Raw genomic sequence first — 19,783 nt, forward strand, 5'->3', positions numbered from 1 at the left:
GAAGCAGTCAATTAAACCTGGTTTCGATCAATATTTTAGAGCATAACACCGGTTAGGTCTGGGTTAGGTCTGGGATATGCGCGCATCTGGCTTATACTTTCATCTTTTTCGCATACTTGTTGGCCAGATCCTGGGTTTTTTCCATGTTTGATCACGTAGTAATGTGGTAACACACTGAAGCAGTCAATAAAACCTGGTTTCGATCAATATTTCAGAGGATAACACCGGTTAGGTCTGGGTTAGGTCTGGGTTATGCCCGCATCTGGCTCATGATTTTGCCTTCTTCGCATACTTGTTGGCCAGATCCTGGGTTTTTTTCGTGTTTGAATCACGTAGTAATGTGGTAACACACTGAAGCTGTCATTTAAACCTGGTTTCGATCAATATTTTGGAGGATAACACCGGTTAGGTCTGGGTTAGGTCTGGGTTATGCACGCATCTGGCTCATGATTTTGCCTTGTTCGCATACTTGTTGGCCAGATCCTGGGTTTTTTTCGTGTTTGAATCACGTAGTAATGTGGTAACACACTGAAGCTGTCAATTAAACCTGGTTTCGATCAATATTTTAGAGGATAACACCGGTTAGGACTGGGAAATGCGCGCATCTGGCTTATTCTTTCGCCTTCTTCGCATACTTGTTGGCCAGATCCTGGGTTTTTTTCGTGTTTGAATCACGTAGGAATGTGGTAACACACTGAAGCAGTCAATTAAACCTGGTTTCGATCAATATTTTAGAGGATAACACCGGTTAGGTCGGGGTTAGGTCCGGAATATGCCCGCATCTGGCTCATGATTTTGCCTTCATCGCATACTTGTTGGCCAGATCCTGGGTTTTTTTCGTGTTTGAATCACGTAGTAATGTGGTAACACACTGAGGCTGTCAATTAAACCTGGTTTCGATCAATATTTTAGAGGATAACACCGGTTAGGTCTGGGTTAGGTCTGGGTTATGCCCGCATCTGGATCATGATTTTGCCTTCTTCGCATACTTGTTGGCCAGATCCTGGGTTTTTTTCGTGTTTGAATCACGTAGTAATGTGGTAACACACTGAAGCTGTCAATTAAACCTGGTTTCGATCAATATTTTAGAGGATAACACCGGTTAGGTCTGGGTTAGGTCTGGGATATGCGCGCATCTGGCTTATACTTTCACCTTTTTCGCAAACTTGTTGGCCAGATCCTGGGTTTTTTCCGTGGTTGATCACGTAGTAATGTGGTAACACACTGAAGCAGTCAATAAAACCTGGTTTCGATCAATATTTTAGAGGATAACACCGGTTAGGTCTGGGTTAGGTCTGGGATTTGCGCGCATCTGGCTTATACTTTCGCCTTTTTCGCAAACTTGTTGGCCAGATCCTGGGTATTTTCCGTGTTTGAATCACGTAGTAATGTGGTAACACACTGAAGCAGTCAATTAAACCTGGTTTCGATCAATATTTCAGAGGATAACACCGGTTAGGTCTGGGTTAGGTCCGGGATATGCCCGCATCTGGCTCATGATTTTGCCTTCTTCGCATACTTGTTGGCCAGATCCTGGGGTTTTTTCGTGTTTGAATCACGTAGTAATGTGGTAACACACTGAAGCTGTCAATTAAACCTGGTTTCGATCAATATTTTGGAGGATAACACCGGTTAGGTCTGGGTTAGGTCTGGGTTATGCCCGCATCTGGCTCATGATATTGCCTTCTTCGCATACTTGTTGGCCAGATACTGGGTTTTTTTCGTGTCTGAATCACGTAGTAATGTGGTAACACACTGAAGCTGTCATTTAAACCTGGTTTCGATCAATATTTTGGAGGATAACACCGGTTAGGTCTGGGTTAGGTCTGGGTTATGCACGCATCTGGCTCATGATTTTGCCTTGTTCGCATACTTGTTGGCCAGATCCTGGGTTTTTTTCGTGTTTGAATCACGTAGTAATGTGGTAACACACTGAAGCTGTCAATTAAACCTGGTTTCGATCAATATTTTAGAGGATAACACCGGTTAGGTCTGGGTTAGGTCTGGGTCATGCCCGCATCTGACTCATGATTTTGCCTTCTTCGCATACTTGTTGGCCAGATCCTGGGTATTTTCCGTGTTTGAATCACGTAGGAATGTGGTAGCACACTGAAGCAGTCAATTAAACCTGGTTTCGATCAATATTTTAGAGGATAACACCGGTTAGGTCGGGATTAGGTCCGGGATGTGCCCGCATCTGGCTCATGATTTTGCCTTCTTCGCATACTTGTTGGTCAGATCCTGGGTTTTTTTCGTGTTTGAATCACGTAGTAATGTGGTAACACACTGAGGCTGTCAATTAAACCTGGTTTCGATCAATATTTTAGAGGATAACACCGGTTAGGTCTGGGTTAGGTCTGGGATATGCCCGCATCTGGCTTATACTTTCACCTTTTTCGCAAACTTGTTGGCCAGATCCTGGGTTTTTTCCGTGTTTGATCACGTAGTAATGTGGTAACACACTGAAGCAGTCAATAAAACCTGGTTTCGATCAATATTTCAGAGTTTAACACCGGTTAGGTCTGGGTTAGGTCTGGGATATGCGCGGATCTGGCTCATGATTTTGCCTTCATCGCATACTTGTTGGCCAGATCCTGGGTTTTTTCCGTGTTTGAATCACGTAGTAATGTGGTAACACACTGAAGCAGTCAATTAAACCTGGTTTCGATCAATATTTCAGAGGATAGCACCGGTTAGGTCTGGGTTAGGTCTGGGAAATGCGCGCATCTGGCTTATTCTTTCGCCTTCTTCGCATACTGGTTGGCCAGATCCTGGGTTTTTTTCGTGTTTGAATTACGTAGGAATGTGGTAGCACACTGAAGCAGTCAATTAAACCTGGTTTCGATCAATATTTTAGAGGATAACACCGGTTAGGTCGGGATTACGTCCGGGATATGCCCGCATCTGGCTCATGATTTTGCCTTTTTCGCAAACTTGTTGGCCAGATCCTGGGTATTTTCCGTGTTTGAATCACGTAGTAATGTGTTAACACACTGAAGCTGTCAATTAAACCTGGTTTCGATCAATATTTTAGAGGATAACACCGGTTTGGTCTGGGTTAGGTCTGGGTTATGCCCGCATCTGGCTCATGATTTTGCCTTCATCGCATACTTGTTGGCCAGATCCTGGGTTTTTTCCGTGTTTGAATCACGTAGTAATGTGGTAACACACTGAAGCAGTCAATTAAACCTGGTTTCGATCAATATTTCAGAGGATAACACCGGTTAGGTCTGGGTTAGGTCTGGGAAATGCGCGCATCTGGCTTATTCTTTCGCCTTCTTCGCATACTGGTTGGCCAGATCCTGGGTTTTTTTCGTGTTTGAATTACGTAGGAATGTGGTAGCACACTGAAGCAGTCAATTAAACCTGGTTTCGATCAATATTTTAGAGGATAACACCGGTTAGGTCGGGATTACGTCCGGGATATGCCCGCATCTGGCTCATGATTTTGCCTTCTTCGCATACTTGTTGGCCAGATCCTGGGTTTTTTTCGTGTTTGAATCACGTAGTAATGTGGTAACACACTGAGGCTGTCAATTAAACCTGGTTTCGATCAATATTTTACAGGATAACACCGGTTAGGTCTGGGTTAGGTCTGGGTTATGCCCGCATCTGGCTCATGATTTTGCCTTCTTCGCATACTTGTTGGCCAGATCCTGGGTTTTTTTCGTGTTTGAATCACGTAGTAATGTGGTAACACACTGAAGCTGTCAATTAAACCTGGTTTCGATCAATATTTTAGAGGATAACACCGGTTAGGTCTGGGTTAGGCATGGGATATGCGCGCATCTGGCTTATACTTTCACCTTTTTCGCAAACTTGTTGGCCAGATCCTGGGTTTTTTCCGTGTTTGATCACGTAGTAATGTGGTAACACACTGAAGCAGTCAATAAAACCTGGTTTCGATCAATATTTTAGAGGATAACACCGGTTAGGTCTGGGTTAGGTCTGGGATTTGCGCGCATCTGGCTTATACTTTCGCCTTTTTCGCAAACTTGTTGGCCAGATCCTGGGTATTTTCCGTGTTTGAATCACGTAGTAATGTGGTAACACACTGAAGCAGTCAATTAAACCTGGTTTCGATCAATATTTCAGAGGATAACACCGGTTAGGTCTGGGTTATGCCCGCATCTGGCTCATGATTTTGCCTTCTTCGCATACTTGTTGGCCAGATCCTGGGTTTTTTTCGTGTTTGAATCACGTAGTAATGTGCTAATACACTGAAGCAGTCAATTAAACCTGGTTTCGATCAATATTTCAGAGGATAACACCGGTTAGGTCTGGGTTAGGTCTGGGTTATGCCCGCATCCGGCTCATGATTTTGCCTTCTTCGCATACTTGTTGGCCAGATCCTGGGTTTTTTTCGTGTTTGAATCACGTAGTAATGTGGTAACACACTGAAGCTGTCAATTAAAACTGGTTTCGATCAATATTTTAGAGGATAACACCGGTTAGGTCTGGGTTAGGTCTGGGTTATGCCCGCATCTGGCTCATGATTTTGCCTTCTTCGCATACTTGTTGGCCAGATGATGGGTTTTTTTCGTGTTTGAATCACGTAGTAATGTGGTAACACACTGAAGCAGTCAATTAAACCTGGTTTCGATCAATACTTTAGAGGATAACACCGGTTAGGTCTGGGTTTCGTCTGGGTTATGCCCGCATATGACTCATGATTTTGCCTTCTTCGCATACTTGTTGGCCAGATCCTGGGTTTTTTTCGTGTTTGAATCACGTAGTAATGTGGTAACACACTGAAGCTGTCATTTAAACCTGGTTTCGATCAATATTTTGGAGGATAACACCGGTTAGGTCTGGGTTAGGTCTGGGTTATGCACGCATCTGGCTCATGATTTTGCCTTGTTCGCATACTTGTTGGCCAGATCCTGGGTTTTTTTCGTGTTTGAATCACGTAGTAATGTGGTAACACACTGAAGCTGTCAATTAAACCTGGTTTCGATCAATATTTTAGAGGATAACACCGGTTAGGTCTGGGAAATGCGCGCATCTGGCTTATTCTTTCGCCTTCTTCGCATACTTGTTGGCCAGATCCTGGGTTTTTTTCGTGTTTGAATCACGTAGGAATGTGGTAACACACTGAAGCAGTCAATTAAACCTGGTTTCGATCAATATTTTAGAGGATAACACCGGTTAGGTCGGGGTTAGGTCCGGAATATGCCCGCATCTGGCTCATGATTTTGCCTTCATCGCATACTTGTTGGCCAGATCCTGGGTTTTTTTCGTGTTTGAATCACGTAGTAATGTGGTAACACACTGAGGATGTCAATTAAACCTGGTTTCGATCAATATTTTAGAGGATAACACCGGTTAGGTCTGGGTTAGGTCTGGGTTATGCCCGCATCTGGCTCATGATTTTGCCTTCATCGCATACTTGTTGGCCAGATCCTGGGTTTTTTCCGTGTTTGAATCACGTAGTAATGTGTTAACACACTGAAGCTGTCAATTAAACCTGGTTTCGATCAATATTTTAGAGGATAACACCGGTTAGGTCTGGGTTAGGTCTGGGTTATGCCCGCATCTGACTCATGATTTTGCCTTCTTCGCATACTTGTTGGCCAGATCCTGGGTATTTTCCGTGTTTGAAACACGTAGTAATGTCGTAATACACTGAAGCAGTCAATTAAACCTGGTTTCGATCAATATTTCAGAGGATAACACCGGTTAGGTCTGGGTTAGGTCTGGGTTATGCCCGCATCTGGCTCATGATTTTGCCTTCTTCGCATACTTGTTGGCCAGATCTTGGGTTTTTTTCGTGTTTGAATCACGTAGTAATGTGGTAACACACTGAAGCAGTCAACTAAACCTGGTTTCGATCAATATTTTAGAGGATAACACCGGTTAGGTCTGGGTTAGGTCTGTGTTATGCCCGCATCTGGCTCATGATTTTGCCTTCATCGCATACTTGTTGGCCAGATCCTGAGTTTTTTCCGTGTTTGAATCACGTAGTAATGTGGTAACACACTGAAGCTGTCATTTAAACCTGGTTTCGATCAATATTTTGGAGGATAACACCGGTTAGGTCTGGGTTAGGTCTGGGTTATGCACGCATCTGGCTCATGATTTTGCCTTCTTCGCAAACTTGATGGCCAGATCCTGGGTATGTTCCGTGTTTCAATCACGTAGTAATGTGGTAACACACTGAAGCAGTCAATTAAACCTGGTTTCGATCAATATTTCAGAGGATAACACCGGTTAGGTCTGGGTTAGGTCTGGGAAATGCGCGCATCTGGCTTATACTTTCGCCTTCTTCACATACTTGTTGGCCAGATCCTGGGTTTTTTTCGTGTTTGAATCACGTAGGAATGTGGTAACACACTGAAGCAGTCAATTAAACCTGGTTTCGATCAATATTTTAGAGGATAACACCGGTTAGGTCTGGATTAGGTCTGGGTTATGCCCGCATCTGGCTCATGATTTTGCCTTCATCGCATACTTGTTGGCCAGATCCTGGGTTTTTTCCTTGTTTGAATCACGTAGTAATGTGTTAACACACTGAAGCTGTCAATTAAACCTGGTTTCGATCAATATTTTAGAGGATAACACCGGTTAGGTCTGGGTTAGGTCTGGGTTATGCCCGCATCTGACTCATGATTTTGCCTTCTTCGCATACTTGTTGGCCAGATCCTGGGTGTTCTCCGTGTTTGAATCGCGTAGTAATGTGGTAACACACTGAAGCAGTCAATTAAACCTGGTTTCGATCAATATTTCAGAGGATAACACCGGTTAGGTCTGGGTTAGGTCTGGGAAATGCGCGGATCTGGCTTATTCTTTCGCCTTCTTCGCATACTGGTTGGCCAGATCCTGGGTTTTTTTCGTGTTTGAATCACGTAGGAATGTGGTAACACACTGAAGCTGTCAATTAAACCTGGTTTCGATCAATATTTTAGAGGATAACACCGGTTCGGTCTGGGTTAGGTCTGGGATATGCGCGCATCTGGCTTATACTTTCATCTTTTTCGCATACTTGTTGGCCAGATCCTGGGTTTTTTCCATGTTTGATCACGTAGTAATGTGGTAACACACTGAAGCAGTCAATAAAACCTGGTTTCGATCAATATTTCAGAGGATAACACCGGTTAGGTCTGGGTTAGGTCTGGGTTATGCCCGCATCTGGCTCATGATTTTGCCTTCTTCGCATACTTGTTGGCCAGATCCTGGGTTTTTTTCGTGTTTGAATCACGTAGTAATGTGGTAACACACTGAAGCTGTCATTTAAACCTGGTTTCGATCAATATTTTGGAGGATAACACCGGTTAGGTCTGGGTTAGGTCTGGGTTATGCACGCATCTGGCTCATGATTTTGCCTTGTTCGCATACTTGTTGGCCAGATCCTGGGTTTTTTTCGTGTTTGAATCACGTAGTAATGTGGAACCACACTGAAGCTGTCAATTAAACCTGGTTTCGATCAATATTTTAGAGGATAACACCGGTTAGGTCTGGGAAATGCGCGCATCTGGCTTATTCTTTCGCCTTCTTCGCATACTTGTTGGCCAGATCCTGGGTTTTTTTCGTGTTTGAATCACGTAGGAATGTGGTAACACACTGAAGCAGTCAACTAAACCTGGTTTCGATCAATATTTTAGAGGATAACACCGGTTAGGTCGGGGTTAGGTCCGGAATATGCCCGCATCTGGCTCATGATTTTGCCTTCATCGCATACTTGTTTGCCAGATCCTGGGTTTTTTTCGTGTTTGAATCACGTAGTAATGTGGTAACACACTGAGGCTGTCAATTAAACCTGGTTTCGATCAATATTTTAGAGGATAACACCGGTTAGGTCTGGGTTAGGTCTGGGTTATGCCCGCATCTGGCACATGATTTTGCCTTCTTCGCATACTTGTTGGCCAGATCCTGGGTTTTTTTCGTGTTTGAATCACGTAGTAATGTGGTAACACACTGAAGCTGTCAATTAAACCTGGTTTCGATCAATATTTTAGAGGATAACACCGGTTAGGTCTGGGTTAGGTCTGGGATATGCGCGCATCTGGCTTATACTTTCACCTTTTTCGCAAACTTGTTGGCCAGATCCTGGGTTTTTTCCGTGTTTGATCACGTAGTAATGTGGTAACACACTGAAGCAGTCAATAAAACCTGGTTTCGATCAATATTTTAGAGGATAACACCGGTTAGGTCTGGGTTAGGTCTGGGATTTGCGCGCATCTGGCTTATACTTTCGCCTTTTTCGCAAACTTGTTGGCCAGATCCTGGGTATTTTCCGTGTTTGAATCACGTAGTAATGTGGTAACACACTGAAGCAGTCAATTAAACCTGGTTTCGATCAATATTTCAGAGGATAACACCGGTTAGGTCTGGGTTAGGTCCGGGATATGCCCGCATCTGGCTCATGATTTTGCCTTCTTCGCATACTTGTTGGCCAGATCCTGGGGTTTTTTCGTGTTTGAATCACGTAGTAATGTGGTAACACACTGAAGCTGTCAATTAAACCTGGTTTCGATCAATATTTTGGAGGATAACACCGGTTAGGTCTGGGTTAGGTCTGGGTTATGCCCGCATCTGGCTCATGATATTGCCTTCTTCGCATACTTGTTGGCCAGATACTGGGTTTTTTTCGTGTTTGAATCACGTAGTAATGTGGTAACACACTGAAGCTGTCATTTAAACCTGGTTTCGATCAATATTTTGGAGGATAACACCGGTTAGGTCTGGGTTAGGTCTGGGTTATGCACGCATCTGGCTCATGATTTTGCCTTGTTCGCATACTTGTTGGCCAGATCCTGGGTTTTTTTCGTGTTTGAATCACGTAGTAATGTGGTAACACAATGAAGCTGTCAATTAAACCTGGTTTCGATCAATATTTTAGAGGATAACACCGGTTAGGTCTGGGTTAGGTCTGGGATATGCGCGCATCTGGCTTATACTTTCGCCTTTTTCGCAAACTTGTTGTCCAGATCCTGGGTATTTTCCGTGTTTGAATCACATAGTAATGTGTTAACACACTGAAGCTGTCAATTAAACCTGGTTTCGATCAATATTTTAGAGGATAACACCGGTTAGGTCTGGGTTAGGTCTGGGTCATGCCCGCATCTGACTCATGATTTTGCCTTCTTCGCATACTTGTTGGCCAGATCCTGGGTATTTTCCGTGTTTGAATCACGTAGGAATGTGGTAGCACACTGAAGCAGTCAATTAAACCTGGTTTCGATCAATATTTTAGAGGATAACACCGGTTAGGTCGGGATTATGTCCGGGATATGCCCGCATCTGGCTCATGATTTTGCCTTCTTCGCATACTTGTTGGCCAGATCCTGGGTTTTTTTCGTGTTTGAATCACGTAGTAATGTGGTAACACACTGAGGCTGTCAATTAAACCTGGTTTCGATCAATATTTTAGAGGATAACACCGGTTAGGTCTGGGTTAGGTCTGGGATATGCCCGCATCTGGCTTATACTTTCACCTTTTTCGCAAACTTGTTGGCCAGATCCTGGGTTTTTTCCGTGTTTGATCACGTAGTAATGTGGTAACACACTGAAGCAGTCAATAAAACCTGGTTTCGATCAATATTTCAGAGTTTAACACCGGTTAGGTCTGGGTTAGGTCTGGGATATGCGCGGATCTGGCTTATACTTTCGCCTTTTTCGCAAACTTGTTGGCCAGATCCTGGGTATTTTCCGTGTTTGAATCACGTAGTAATGTGTTAACACACTGAAGCTGTCAATTAAACCTGGTTTCGATCAATATTTTAGAGGATAACACCGGTTTGGTCTGGGTTAGGTCTGGGTTATGCCCGCATCTGGCTCATGATTTTGCCTTCATCGCATACTTGTTGGCCAGATCCTGGGTTTTTTCCGTGTTTGAATCACGTAGTAATGTGGTAACACACTGAAGCAGTCAATTAAACCTGGTTTCGATCAATATTTCAGAGGATAACACCGGTTAGGTCTGGGTTAGGTCTGGGAAATGCGCGCATCTGGCTTATTCTTTCGCCTTCTTCGCATACTGGTTGGCCAGATCCTGGGTTTTTTTCGTGTTTGAATTACGTAGGAATGTGGTAGCACACTGAAGCAGTCAATTAAACCTGGTTTCGATCAATATTTTAGAGGATAACACCGGTTAGGTCGGGATTACGTCCGGGATATGCCCGCATCTGGCTCATGATTTTCCTTCTTCGCATACTTGTTGGCCAGATCCTGGGTTTTTTTCGTGTTTGAATCACGTAGTAATGTGGTAACACACTGAGGCTGTCAATTAAACCTGGTTTCGATCAATATTTTAGAGGATAACACCGGTTAGGTCTGGGTTAGGTCTGGGTTATGCCCGCATCTGGCTCATGATTTTGCCTTCTTCGCATACTTGTTGGCCAGATCCTGGGTTTTTTTCGTGTTTGAATCACGTAGTAATGTGGTAACACACTGAAGCTGTCAATTAAACCTGGTTTCGATCAATATTTTAGAGGATAACACCGGTTAGGTCTGGGTTAGGCATGGGATATGCGCGCATCTGGCTTATACTTTCACCTTTTTCGCAAACTTGTTGGCCAGATCCTGGGTTTTTTCCGTGTTTGATCACGTAGTAATGTGGTAACACACTGAAGCAGTCAATAAAACCTGGTTTCGATCAATATTTTAGAGGATAACACCGGTTAGGTCTGGGTTAGGTCTGGGATTTGCGCGCATCTGGCTTATACTTTCGCCTTTTTCGCAAACTTGTTGGCCAGATCCTGGGTATTTTCCGTGTTTGAATCACGTAGTAATGTGGTAACACACTGAAGCAGTCAATTAAACCTGGTTTCGATCAATATTTCAGAGGATAACACCGGTTAGGTCTGGGTTAGGTCTGGGTTATGCCCGCATCTGGCTCATGATTTTGCCTTCTTCGCATACTTGTTGGCCAGATCCTGGGTTTTTTTCGTGTTTGAATCACGTAGTAATGTGCTAATACACTGAAGCAGTCAATTAAACCTGGTTTCGATCAATATTTCAGAGGATAACACCGGTTAGGTCTGGGTTAGGTCTGGGTTATGCCCGCATCCGGCTCATGATTTTGCCTTCTTCGCATACTTGTTGGCCAGATCCTGGGTTTTTTTCGTGTTTGAATCACGTAGTAATGTGGTAACACACTGAAGCTGTCAATTAAAACTGGTTTCGATCAATATTTTAGAGGATAACACCGGTTAGGTCTGGGTTAGGTCTGGGTTATGCCCGCATCTGGCTCATGATTTTGCCTTCTTCGCATACTTGTTGGCCAGATGATGGGTTTTTTTCGTGTTTGAATCACGTAGTAATGTGGTAACACACTGAAGCAGTCAATTAAACCTGGTTTCGATCAATACTTTAGAGGATAACACCGGTTAGGTCTGGGTTTCGTCTGGGTTATGCCCGCATCTGACTCATGATTTTGCCTTCTTCGCATACTTGTTGGCCAGATCCTGGGTTTTTTTCGTGTTTGAATCACGTAGTAATGTGGTAACACACTGAAGCTGTCATTTAAACCTGGTTTCGATCAATATTTTGGAGGATAACACCGGTTAGGTCTGGGTTAGGTCTGGGTTATGCACGCATCTGGCTCATGATTTTGCCTTAATCGCATACTTGTTGGCCAGATCCTGGGTTTTTTTCGTGTTTGAATCACGTAGTAATGTGGTAACACACTGAAGCTGTCAATTAAACCTGGTTTCGATCAATATTTTAGAGGATAACACCGGTTAGGTCTGGGAAATGCGCGCATCTGGCTTATTCTTTCGCCTTCTTCGCATACTTGTTGGCCAGATCCTGGGTTTTTTTCGTGTTTGAATCACGTAGGAATGTGGTAACACACTGAAGCAGTCAATTAAACCTGGTTTCGATCAATATTTTAGAGGATAACACCGGTTAGGTCGGGGTTAGGTCCGGAATATGCCCGCATCTGGCTCATGATTTTGCCTTCATCGCATACTTGTTGGCCAGATCCTGGGTTTTTTTCGTGTTTGAATCACGTAGTAATGTGGTAACACACTGAGGATGTCAATTAAACCTGGTTTCGATCAATATTTTAGAGGATAACACCGGTTAGGTCTGGGTTAGGTCTGGGATATGCGCGGATCTGGCTTACACTTTCGCCTTTTTCGCAAACTTGTTGGCCAGATCCTGGGTATTTTCCGTGTTTGAATCACGTAGTAATGTGTTAACACACTGAAGCTGTCAATTAAACCTGGTTTCGATCAATATTTTAGAGGATAACACCGGTTTGGTCTGGGTTAGGTCTGGGTTATGCCCGCATCTGGCTCATGATTTTGCCTTCATCGCATACTTGTTGGCCAGATCCTGGGTTTTTTCCGTGTTTGAATCACGTAGTAATGTGGTAACACACTGAAGCAGTCAATTAAACCTGGTTTCGATCAATATTTCAGAGGATAACACCGGTTAGGTCTGGGTTAGGTCTGGGAAATGCGCGCATCTGGCTTATTCTTTCGCCTTCTTCGCATACTGGTTGGCCAGATCCTGGGTTTTTTTCGTGTTTGAATTACGTAGGAATGTGGTAGCACACTGAAGCAGTCAATTAAACCTGGTTTCGATCAATATTTTAGAGGATAACACCGGTTAGGTCGGGATTACGTCCGGGATATGCCCGCATCTGGCTCATGATTTTGCCTTCTTCGCATACTTGTTGGCCAGATCCTGGGTTTTTTTCGTGTTTGAATCACGTAGTAATGTGGTAACACACTGAGGCTGTCAATTAAACCTGGTTTCGATCAATATTTTAGAGGATAACACCGGTTAGGTCTGGGTTAGGTCTGGGTTATGCCCGCATCTGGCTCATGATTTTGCCTTCTTCGCATACTTGTTGGCCAGATCCTGGGTTTTTTTCGTGTTTGAATCACGTAGTAATGTGGTAACACACTGAAGCTGTCAATTAAACCTGGTTTCGATCAATATTTTAGAGGATAACACCGGTTAGGTCTGGGTTAGGTCTGGGATTTGCGCGCATCTGGCTTATACTTTCGCCTTTTTCGCAAACTTGTTGGCCAGATCCTGGGTATTTTCCGTGTTTGAATCACGTAGTAATGTGGTAACACTCTGAAGCAGTCAATTAAACCTGGTTTCGATCAATATTTCAGAGGATAACACCGGTTAGGTCTGGGTTAGGTCCGGGATATGCCCGCATCTGGCTCATGATTTTGCCTTCTTCGCATACTTGTTGGCCAGATCCTGGGGTTTTTTCGTGTTTGAATCACGTAGTAATGTGGTAACACACTGAAGCTGTCAATTAAACCTGGTTTCGATCAATATTTTAGAGGATAACACCGGTTAGGTCTGGGAAATGCCCGCATCTGGCTCATGATTTTGCCTTCATCGCATACTTGTTGGCCAGATCCTGGGTTTTTTTCGTGTTTGAATCACGTAGGAATGTGGTAACACACTGAAGCAGTCAATTAAACCTGGTTTCGATCAATATTTTAGAGGATAACACCGGTTAGGTCGGGGTTAGGTCCGGAATATGCCCGCATCTGGCTCATGATTTTGCCTTCATCGCATACTTGTTTGCCAGATCCTGGGTTTTTTTCGTGTTTGAATCACGTAGTAATGTGGTAACACACTGAGGCTGTCAATTAAACCTGGTTTCGATCAATATTTTAGAGGATAACACCGGTTAGGTCTGGGTTAGGTCTGGGTTATGCCCGCATCTGGCTCATGATTTTGCCTTCTTCGCATACTTGTTGGCCAGATCCTGGGTTTTTTTCGTGTTTGAATCACGTAGTAATGTGGTAACACACTGAAGCTGTCAATTAAACCTGGTTTCGATCAATATTTTAGAGGATAACACCGGTTAGGTCTGGGTTAGGTCTGGGATATGCGCGCATCTGGCTTATACTTTCACCTTTTTCGCAAACTTGTTGGCCAGATCCTGGGTTTTTTCCGTGTTTGATCACGTAGTAATGTGGTAACACACTGAAGCAGTCAATTAAACCTGGTTTCGATCAATATTTCAGAGGATAACACCGGTTAGGTCTGGGTTAGGTCCGGGATATGCCCGCATCTGGCTCATGATTTTGCCTTCTTCGCATACTTGTTGGCCAGATCCTGGGGTTTTTTCGTGTTTGAATCACGTAGTAATGTGGTAACACACTGAAGCTGTCAATTAAACCTGGTTTCGATCAATATTTTGGAGGATAACACCGGTTAGGTCTGGGTTAGGTCTGGGTTATGCCCGCATCTGGCTCATGATATTGCCTTCTTCGCATACTTGTTGGCCAGATACTGGGTTTTTTTCGTGTTTGAATCACGTAGTAATGTGGTAACACACTGAAGCTGTCATTTAAACCTGGTTTCGATCAATATTTTGGAGGATAACACCGGTTAGGTCTGGGTTAGGTCTGGGTTATGCACGCATCTGGCTCATGATTTTGCCTTGTTCGCATACTTGTTGGCCAGATCCTGGGTTTTTTTCGTGTTTGAATCACGTAGTAATGTGGTAACACACTGAAGCTGTCAATTAAACCTGGTTTCGATCAATATTTTAGAGGATAACACCGGTTAGGTCTGGGTTAGGTCTGGGATATGCGCGCATCTGGCTTATACTTTCGCCTTTTTCGCAAACTTGTTGTCCAGATCCAGGGTATTTTCCGTGTTTGAATCACATAGTAATGTGTTAACACACTGAAGCTGTCAATTAAACCTGGTTTCGATCAATATTTTAGAGGATAACACCGGTTAGGTCTGGGTTAGGTCTGGGTCATGCCCGCATCTGACTCATGATTTTGCCTTCTTCGCATACTTGTTGGCCAGATCCTGGGTATTTTCCGTGTTTGAATCACGTAGGAATGTGGTAGCACACTGAAGCAGTCAATTAAACCTGGTTTCGATCAATATTTTAGAGGATAACACCGGTTAGGTCGGGATTAGGTCCGGGATATGCCCGCATCTGGCTCATGATTTTGCCTTCTTCGCATACTTGTTGGCCAGATCCTGGGTTTTTTTCGTGTTTGAATCACGTAGTAATGTGGTAACACACTGAGGCTGTCAATTAAACCTGGTTTCGATCAATATTTTAGAGGATAACACCGGTTAGGTCTGGGTTAGGTCTGGGATATGCCCGCATCTGGCTTATACTTTCACCTTTTTCGCAAACTTGTTGGCCAGATCCTGGGTTTTTTCCGTGTTTGATCACGTAGTAATGTGGTAACACACTGAAGCAGTCAATAAAACCTGGTTTCGATCAATATTTCAGAGTTTAACACCGGTTAGGTCTGGGTTAGGTCTGGGATATGCGCGGATCTGGCTTATACTTTCGCCTTTTTCGCAAACTTGTTGGCCAGATCCTGGGTATTTTCCGTGTTTGAATCACGTAGTAATGTGTTAACACACTGAAGCTGTCAATTAAACCTGGTTTCGATCAATATTTTAGAGGATAACACCGGTTTGGTCTGGGTTAGGTCTGGGTTATGCCCGCATCTGGCTCATGATTTTGCCTTCATCGCATACTTGTTGGCCAGATCCTGGGTTTTTTCCGTGTTTGAATCACGTAGTAATGTGGTAACACACTGAAGCAGTCAATTAAACCTGGTTTCGATCAATATTTCAGAGGATAACACCGGTTAGGTCTGGGTTAGGTCTGGGAAATGCGCGCATCTGGCTTATTCTTTCGCCTTCTTCGCATACTGGTTGGCCAGATCCTGGGTTTTTTTCGTGTTTGAATTACGTAGGAATGTGGTAGCACACTGAAGCAGTCAATTAAACCTGGTTTCAATCAATATTTTAGAGGATAACACCGGTTAGGTCGGGATTACGTCCGGGATATGCCCGCATCTGGCTCATGATTTTGCCTTCTTCGCATACTTGTTGGCCAGATCCTGGGTTTTTTTCGTGTTTGAATCACGTAGTAATGTGGTAACACACTGAGGCTGTCAATTAAACCTGGTTTCGATCAATATTTTAGAGGATAACACCGGTTAGGTCTGGGTTAGGTCTGGGTTATGCCCGCATCTGGCTCATGATTTTGCCTTCTTCGCATACTTGTTGGCCAGATCCTGGGTTTTTTTCGTGTTTGAATCACGTAGTAATGTGGTAACACACTGAAGCTGTCAATTAAACCTGGTTTCGATCAATATTTTAGAGGATAACACCGGTTAGGTCTGGGTTAGGCATGGGATATGCGCGCATCTGGCTTATACTTTCACCTTTTTCGCAAACTTGTTGGCCAGATCCTGGGTTTTTTCCGTGTTTGATCACGTAGTAATGTGGTAACACACTGAAGCAGTCAATAAAACCTGGTTTCGATCAATATTTTAGAGGATAACACCGGTTAGGTCTGGGTTAGGTCTGGGATTTGCGCACATCTGGCTTATACTTTCGCCTTTTTCGGAAACTTGTTGTCCAGATCCTGGGTATTTTCCGTGTTTGAATCACGTAGTAATGTGTTAACACACTGAAGCTGTCAATTAAACCTGGTTTCGATCAATATTTTAGAGGATAACACCGGTTAGGTCTGGGTTAGGTCTGGGTTATGCCCGCATCTGACTCATGATTTTGCCTTCTTCGCATACTTGTTGGCCAGATCCTGGGTATTTTCCGTGTTTGAAACACGTAGTAATGTGGTAATACACTGAAGCAGTCAATTAAACCTGGTTTCGATCAATATTTCAGAGTATAACACCGGTTAGGTCTGGGTTAGGTCTGGGTTATGCCCGCATCTGGCTCATGATTTTGCCTTCTTCGCATACTTGTTGGCCAAATCTTGGGTTTTTTTCGTGTATGAATCACGTAGGAATGTGGTAACACACTGAAGCAGTCAATTAAACCTGGTTTCGATCAATATTTTAGAGGATAACACCGGTTAGGTCTGGGTTAGGTCTGGGTTATGCCCGCATCTGGCTCATGATTTTGCCTTCATCGCATACTTGTTGGCCAGATCCTGGGTTTTTTCCGTGTTTGAATCACGTAGTAATGTGGTAACACACTGAAGCAGTCAATTAAACCTGGTTTCGATCAATATTTCAGAGGATAACACCGGTTAGGTCTGGGTTAGGTCTGGGAAATGCGCGCATCTGGCTTATTCTTTCGCCTTCTTCGCATACTTGTTGGCCAGATCCTGGGTTTTTTCCGTGTTTGATCACGTAGTAATGTGGTAACACCCTGAAGCAGTCAATTAAACCTGGTTTCGATCAATATTTTAGAGGATAACACCGGTTAGGTCTGGGAAATGCGCGCATCTGGCTTATTCTTTCGCCTTCTTCGCATACTTGTTGGCCAGATCCTGGGTTTTTTTCGTGTTTGAATCACGTAGGAATGTGGTAACACACTGAAGCAGTCAATTAAACCTGGTTTCGATCAATATTTTAGAGGATAACACCGGTTAGGTCGGGGTTAGGTCCGGAATATGCCCGCATCTGGCTCATGATTTTGCCTTCATCGCATACTTGTTGGCCAGATCCTGGGTTTTTTTCGTGTTTGAATCACGTAGTAATGTGGTAACACACTGAAGCTGTCAATTAAACCTGGTTTCTATCAATATTTTAGAGGATAACACCGGTTAGGTCTGGGTTAGGTCTGGGATATGCGCGCATCTGGCTTATACTTTCACCTTTTTCGCAAACTTGTTGGCCAGATCCTGGGTTTTTTCCGTGTTTGATCACGTAGTAATGTGGTAACACCCTGAAGCAGTCAATAAAACCTGGTTTCGATCAATATTTTAGAGGATAACACCGGTTAGGTCTGGGTTAGGTCTGGGATTTGCGCGCATCTGGCTTATACTTTCGCCATTTTCGCAAACTTGTTGGCCAGATCCTGGGTATTTTCCGTGTTTGAATCACGTAGTAATGTGGTAACACACTGAAGCAGTCAATTAAACCTGGTTTCGATCAATATTTCAGAGGATAACACCGGTTAGGTCTGGGTTAGGTCCGGGATATGCCCGCATCTGGCTCATGATTTTGCCTTCTTCGCATACTTGTTGGCCAGATCCTGGGGTTTTTTCGTGTTTGAATCACGTAGTAATGTGGTAACACACTGAAGCTGTCAATTAAACCTGGTTTCGATCAATATTTTGGAGGATAACACCGGTTAGGTCTGGGTTAGGTCTGGGTTATGCCCGCATCTGGCTCATGATATTGCCTTCTTCGCATACTTTTTGGCCAGATACTGGGTTTTTTTCGTGTTTGAATCACGTAGTAATGTGGTAACACACTGAAGCTGTCATTTAAACCTGGTTTCGATCAATATTTTGGAGGATAACACCGGTTAGGTCTGGGTTAGGTCTGGGTTATGCACGCATCTGGCTCATGATTTTGCCTTGTTCGCATACTTGTTGGCCAGATCCTGGGTTTTTTTCGTGTTTGAATCACGTAGTAATGTGGTAACACACTGAAGCTGTCAATTAAACCTGGTTTCGATCAATATTTTAGAGGATAACACCGGTTAGGTCTGGGTTAGGTCTGGGTTATGCCCGCATCTGGCTCATGATTTTGCCTTCATCGCAATACTTGTTGGTCAGATCCTGGGGTTTTTTCCGTGTTTGAATCACGTAGTAATGTGGTAACACACTGAAGCAGTCAATTAAACCTGGTTTCGATCAATATTTCAGAGGATAACACCGGTTAGGTCTGGGTTAGGTCTGGGAAATGCGCGCATCTGGCTTATACTTTCGCCTTCTTCACATACTTGTTGGCCAGATCCTGGGTTTTTTTCGTGTTTGAATCACGTAGGAATGTGGTAACACACTGAAGCAGTCAATTAAACCTGGTTTCGATCAATATTTTAGAGGATAACACCGGTTAAGTCTGGGTTAGGTCTGGGTTATGCCCGCATCTGGCTAATGATTTTGCCTTCATCGCATACTTGTTGGCCAGATCCTGGGTTTTTTCCGTGTTTGAATCACGTAGTAATGTGTTAACACACTGAAGCTGTCAATTAAACCTGGTTTCGATCAATATTTTAGAGGATAACACCGGTTAGGTCTGGGTTAGGTCTGGGTTATGCCCGCATCTGGCTCATGATATTGCCTTCTTCGCATACTTGTTGGCCAGATCCTGGGTTTTTTTCGTGTTTGAATCACGTAGTAATGTGGTAACACACTGAAGCTGTCATTTAAACCTGGTTTCGATCAATATTTTGGAGGATAACACCGGTTAGGTCTGGGTTAGGTCTGGGTTATGCACGCATCTGGCTCATGATTTTGCCTTGTTCGCATACTTGTTGGCCAGATCCTTTGTTTTTTTCGTGTTTGAATCACGTAGTAATGTGGTAACACACTGAAGCTGTCAATTAAACCTGGTTTCGATCAATATTTTAGAGGATAACACCGGTTAGGTCTGGGTTAGGTCTGGGTTATGCCCGCATCTGGCTCATGATTTTGCCTTCTTCGCATACTTGTTGGCCAGATCCTGGGTTTTTTTCGTGTTTGAATCACGTAGTAATGTGGTAACACACTGAAGCTGTCAATTAAACCTGGTTTCGATCAATATTTTAGAGGATAACACCGGTTAGGTCTGGGTTAGGTCTGGGATTTGCGCGCATCTGGCTTATACTTTCGCCTTTTTCGCAATCTTGTTGGCCAGATCCTGGGTATTTTCCGTGTTTGAATCACGTAGTAATGTGGTAACACACTGAAGCAGTCAATTAAACCTGGTTTCGATCAATATTTCAGAGGATAACACCGGTTAGGTCTGGGTTAGGTCCGGGATATGCCCGCATCTGGCTCATGATTTTGCCTTCTTCGCATACTTGTTGGCCAGATCCTGGGGTTTTTTCGTGTTTGAATCACGTAGTAATGTGGTAACACACTGAAGCTGTCAATTAAACCTGGTTTCGATCAATATTTTGGAGGATAACA

The sequence above is a fragment of the Colletes latitarsis genome, chromosome 3, assembly GCF_051014445.1.
Source record: "Colletes latitarsis isolate SP2378_abdomen chromosome 3, iyColLati1, whole genome shotgun sequence".
In the NCBI taxonomy this organism is placed as follows: Eukaryota; Metazoa; Arthropoda; class Insecta; order Hymenoptera; family Colletidae; genus Colletes; species Colletes latitarsis.